This window comes from Myripristis murdjan, chromosome 24 (assembly GCF_902150065.1).
Source record: "Myripristis murdjan chromosome 24, fMyrMur1.1, whole genome shotgun sequence".
In the NCBI taxonomy this organism is placed as follows: Eukaryota; Metazoa; Chordata; class Actinopteri; order Holocentriformes; family Holocentridae; genus Myripristis; species Myripristis murdjan.
Window position 1 is genome coordinate 24,149,487 of NC_044003.1, and position 6,122 is coordinate 24,155,608.

General features: G+C 42.8%; 1 protein-coding gene across 3 annotated transcripts in view; it reads left to right on the forward strand.

The window, feature by feature from the left end:
* Positions 1–457, forward strand: part of LOC115356253 (echinoderm microtubule-associated protein-like 1) — an 11,228-nt gene extending 10,771 nt beyond the window's left edge. For all 3 annotated transcript variants that reach the window (XM_030047346.1, XM_030047344.1, XM_030047345.1), the window contains exon 7: positions 1–457. This exon is cut by the window's left edge and continues 748 nt beyond it. The gene's annotated coding sequence lies outside the window, so the exon portion shown is untranslated.
* Positions 458–6,122: the final 5,665 nt, after the last annotated feature.

The following is a 6,122-nucleotide window of genomic DNA, read 5'->3' on the forward strand; positions in this document are numbered from 1 at the left end:
TTTGGGGGTTTTGTTGGGTTTGGGTTTGTACAATCTGAAAATTTACTGCAATGTGACATATTTTCAATGGGATTGCTTTGTATTGTGAGACTGGCACTACTTTGTTTTTTATTTATTTTTATTTATTATTTGGCGTATGGGAAGTTTTCATTTTATATTGCATTTCTTAGGAACGTGTGCAACCACAGCATAGTCTTAGTTCCATTTCTTACACATTTGTTCCTGGACTCTGATTCTGTCATGGGATGCCTCTACTTAAAATGTCTCCTCTTTTATCTGTGTGATGTCTCTAAGTGGTTTGGCAATTATAGGGCATGTACCAGTAGACATGGTTGTCTTTGTCTTTGACTGTCTCATTTGAGGACTTAATATGTTTTTAATTTATGAGTGTTCTCTTCTCAGTTCAGGTAGATGAAGGTGTGCCTCAGGCATAGCTAAATAAACCTAGTAGAATTAACCACAATGCCTCCTTCTCATTTTTTTTTTTTTTTACCTTGTGGTTGGGTAGTTAAAAGTGCGAGAATCAGCTACACTCAAACAGTAAATACCTATGTTCTGATGCAATGTCTCTCATTTCTGTATCTAACTTCATTTGCCAGGTAAACGGCTAACTAAAGGAAATATCTGTTCAGCCAAGGGTAAAAAAAAGGCACTTTGCACATTGAGGCAGAGTTCCTGCAGGGCTGTTATGTTGTTATGCGTTCTGCATTTTCTCTTAGATGCAATCAACCCCTCCGAGAGCAAGGTAAGTGTAAAAGTAAGCTCCATTACCAAACCTTTCCAAACAATCTCCTTAATGCTATGGTAAGCATTTCTGTCCTGATGGGAATGAAGTGTCCGCTGACCTGTTGGACGAGCTTCAACACGGTGTAAACCAAGTGATGCGGCCATCTCAGTCACCATGTTTATGAATTCAGACTTTGAAGAGAATTTTGGGGCTTCTCCGGAGACGGTGCATCAGATTTTGTTTTGCATATAACAGCTTATTCCGCAAAGTAACTACAACTGATAGATAATGTAGTGCAGAAAAAATACAGTATATCCTTGAAATGTACAGCAGAAAAGGTGCCAGTTTGTGTGCCAGTCACCTACACTTTCAGTAAATCTTCACCATATAAGAGCATGGCTGACTTTTTCATCTTATTTGAAATAGAAGACTTGCTTACTCTCTCTATTTGTTTCCCATAAACATCAGCAAAACAAGACAGGGCATGAAAGCTCTCTGTGGCAGTGAACACGCAGCCTCAGCTCCCTCCTGTGGAGACTGAGAGGCACAAACCCAAACAACAACAAAGAACTACAAAATACCAACGGCACATAAAAGATGCTCTACAAGAACAAATATCTGAGCTTCTCTCTTCTTGGTCAGGATGATGATGACCCACTTGATGGTTTGACCTGCAAGTCCAACTTCATCCACCATGGAGACTACAGGGCAATGTCTTCTTGAAAATTATAGGAGGACCTCTACTGGCCACAACAGCACACTGCTGCAGGTTTGCTTTGACATATGGTTTAGATATAACAAAAGCCTATGTTGTGATGGAATGGTCCAGTGGGACGGTTAACACCTGCATTCCCAAGTTCAAACAAACAGAGCCAGCCAAGAAAATAAATGAAAACACATTAGCTGCACATTTGTTTTTGGCATCGGCGCTGTGTCGTGCCTGCGTTTAGCAAGGCAAATAGAGTGACTGTGTTTTGGCAATACTAACCTACATCTGACTGCTCCTGAAATCACATCAAACTCCATGCAAATGTGGTGTAAAAATTATAATTTTTTTGTCAGCAATGAAGCCAAATTGCTTCTAATGTGGAAGAAAAGCTTTTAAATTTTCCTATGAGAGTGTCTCCACTCTGATTTGTGTAATGCGGTGGCCAGTAGGATCTCAGATTGGACATTTAAGGTTGTTCTCAGTGTTCTCATTTTTAGGCACACACAGGACACAAGATGTTTTATTTAACACATTTCATTTTATTTAACTTCACCTTGAAGGAAAAAATAAAGTAATAGGACATAGGGCTTTTCTGTGTCTGCAGTAACACTTTCAGATGAGTTGTTTTGCTTGTTTGAAAATACTGCTAAATAGTATTCAGAAAGCCTAAATACAAAACATCATTGCACATGATGGTAAACACTTAAAGATGGGGTTCTAAGGAGGCACACTGGCAAAGAAGAGAAACTGGTGGCTAAGAATATATCACTTTAAAAGGGAAAATCCACCTAAAACAGAATCCACATGGTTGTCCTGTGATCTTGGTGAGGTCAGTCCTTATTTATGCACATGAAACAAATGCCTGCCAGAGTGAGGATAAAGACGCATATACTGCTTTCTCTTAAAGACACGCATCTTGGAGTGACAGTTACATAAAAGTCATTCTGTGAGAGGATGTCAAAACATTGGACTGCCGGTTTTCATTTGCAACATGGTTGACTTGTAATCTTGTTAATGTAATGTTTGTGTTCATTTTTAAACACCGGAACAGAGTGAAGTGGGTTTGCATGACCTGTTGATTTCAATAGGAAACAAAATTATAGTCAACTCAAACACTTCAAGATTCAACATTAACTAAGTGCTATGTCTCAGTATATCACTTTTGCAAAAAAATCTAAGGCTGTAAACTCACAGCCTGTTAACCTATTAAAACCACTGCTTGTGCTGCAGGGCTGTTGAGAGGAAAGGGGATAGCCTTAAAGTGAAGGAGGCCGTCTGTCCTGCAGGGGAGGGAACAGCAGCTGGCTGATGAACCAGACCAGCCGGTGCTGACAGACAGGCTGATGTGCCACTATAGTCATATCATCTGTAGGATTCAGTGCCTCTTTTCACACAGGTCATTTTAGCCTCCTCAATGAGTTAGATCCCTTAAGGAAAAGACATCCACCCATTAGGATTATTATAGTCTTACTCCCTGGGGGGCAAGCCAGAGAATACAATAAGGGATAAACTGAACACTGAGTAGCCATAAATTCATATATACATATATATATTTTTCCAACAAGTGAAAGAGACAATTTATTATTGAGAAACAATGTTTGGTTTGCACAGGTGGAAATAAGAACTTTGTCAAGCTGACGTGACCCTAAAATAATACTTCAGTAATAATATAGGCAAATATTATACAGGATCATTTCCTGTGGTAATATTTCTGCAGGGACTTATAAACTATAGTGTCTCTGCACTAGTTAAAGATGACTTTATCCTACACAGTATGTAGGCTATTATTATTATTTCAATCTCCTATTGCATCACTATAATATCTTTAAGCCATGTGATATAGGCTGGGTTATGTTGCCTTGTAAATTCTTTGGCTGTGGTGAAGTTCATACAATTTTTCTATAGTTTAGTGTTAGTATTATTATTATATCATTATCATAATCGTCATCATTAGGGATGCAATAAAGGCTCAAGAAACAATTTCTGTTTTTTTTTTTTTTTTTTTTTTTTTTTTTTAATAATAGGCTATAGTGAGAATTTTATTTTGCAGACGAGGTGGTGGTGTGCGTTCGTTTTCTACACCGGTAGCGCAGCAGCACGGTACCGAGGGCGCTACCGGGCAGCAAAACCACCGAGACTTGAATATTTCAGCAGCGGACTGCTCCCTCCCTCCCTGCCTCTCTCTCTCTCTCTCTCTCTCTCTCTCTCTCTCTCTCTCTCTCTCTCTCTCTCTCTCTCTCTCTCTCTCTCTCCATCCAGCCTCCCAGTGGTTGAAGCAAGGAAAAGATGGCACCTCAGAAGCCGCTGTCAGACACTCCGCCCGGCCTCTCGTCCCCCGGACAGCGGCGTGCAGCCCTCTGAAATGGCTCCGACAAAACCGCCAGCCGCTCGACAGACACCGGAGAGCAAGTCCTTTTAAAAATAATAATAATAATAACAACAAAACAAAAAACAAGAAAGACAGCTCCGAAAACTGTGGCATCCATTGTAGCATTTTCCCCACCCTGTCGCCTTTTTTTATGCCAACATCTGCACATCAAGCGGGCTGCATCGTTGCTATTAAAACACCCAGAAACTACTGCTGTGGATCGCTCATTTCTAGTGTCAGGAGGGTTGAGGAGGACAAAAGCACTGACTGAGCAGATAGAAAACATTGTTCATCCCATTCAGTCGGAGAGGAGAGGAAGATGAGGTAAGCAAAAGCAGCATGCGTTTGCTCTTTGACAGTGTGCTGCACAATGAAGCTGCAAAGGCTGCTGTGTGATGGTGGCGCGCATTATCATCGGATTATAAAGGATATGAGACCAAAAAAAAAAAATATTCAGTCTGTGTGTTTTGTTCGTTTCATTTGTGGAGCGGTTTAATTCAGAGGCCTGTGTTGTGCTTCCCATCGCAGCACAAAAGGTGTATTGTGGGGACATGCGCTTCCATTGACCGGCATGTCACCTGTCTCCCGACATAATACGGGCCTGTGGGGGCGGCGGAGCCCGAGCAGCCCGGCCGGACTGTTTACTGTCACATAACATGAAGGCAGAGCGGCGGCATGGCCAGCTCTCCATGGCCCGTGAATACAGAGGGAGAAGGCTTTGATGGGACACGCTCACATCCCTGACTCCAGCTCGCTCTGTGATGTGTCACGTGGAGGTGGTCTGCAGAGAAAAGGGAGCTGTTGTCATGGAAACCAGACTACACGTGTAGAATAGATATAAGCATCATACTAGGGATTAATTTACGCCAAAGATGGGATGGCTGCGCAACAGCGCCTGTGGCTGGATTTGTGATAGAAAACAAATGCATTTGCGCACGCACACACGCACTCACGCACACTTACAGACAGGCATACACACGCACATCCACTCACACAACATGAGCCAATCAGCTGACAGTATTCATTAAGACATCCAGTCACAGCTGCGCAGGCCTGTAAGCACTGATCCCATTGGCTAATGTATAATGGCCTATCACAGTAAGTGTTACTGCCGCCCAGCCAATCAGCTGGAAGCTTGCTGGCAGACAGGGTGGGTGGGGCACCAGCACTTGGCACAGGTTGGCCATGAGCAGGAGGAACCCCAGGTTGAGTCTAATTGCTGTCGGCATGGCAGGTTGTGGGCAGCCAATTTTTTTAATATGTGATGTGTGTGTGTGTGTGTGTGTGTGTGTGTGTGTGTGTTCCAAGGTCAGCATGGGATTTTGCCAAGACAGTGCCCACGGTCAGTCTGTTTTCAACCTCCTGCCCCCTTCTCCTCCAGCCATCCTCCCCTTACCTCTCCCTCACACACATTTTGTCTCTGCCTCTTTGCTTGACATGCACCTTGAACACGGCTCTCAGTCCTCCTGTACTGTAGTTCTGAGGATATACCACGCTTTGTGGAAACCGATCAGCGATCAGTTCTCAGTGGCTCGACCAGATGGACGATAAACACTGCCGTGCAACATGCCACCAGTTACTTTCTGATCAGTCTCTTTCCCTCAGATTGTCATGAAGATGATTCAAAGGAGCAGACTCTATCAGCCAAAATTGAATTGTCTTTTCCTGCCTTCAGAGGCTGCATCAGAGAACGGGGATGCAATTTCCTCAACTTATTAAACTGCTCTAGCTGTATGTCTTATTTGCCTCCACCTGCTTGGTCACCATATTCACATTACTAATGATGGTTCATCAAAAAACTCTTGTGTGTAGATATCTTATGAAAGCACCACCAATCAGACCCCGTAATACCCTCACAATATCAATATGAAGGTATTTGGTCTAAGATATTGTGATATTTTGTTCTGTCCATATTGCCCAGCCCTACTGTCATGTGACCCCGGCTCATTAAAATGCACCCATTTCATGTCAGAAATCAATAACACCTATGATCCATGTTCAGAAATACAGCTATAGATAAAATGCTTTAACCTCTGACAAGCTGTCTACCTGCACCATGATACGTACAGTGTTATTATGTTTTGTCTCTCAGGCAAAATGTACAGCTGGAGATGGCAGAAAGCATGAATCAACGTCTAGTGTGTGAGGCTCTGTGTTTTATGGAGGTGCACTGTAGGTGGCAACATAGACTGTGGCTCTCCGCAGCGAGCCAGTGCTTCAGCTAAATTTGTCGTGGCCCGATTGTGTTTGTATGTGTGTGTGTGTGTGTGTGCGTGTGTGTGTGTGTGTGTGTGTGTGTGTGTGTGTGTTGCTGGAAT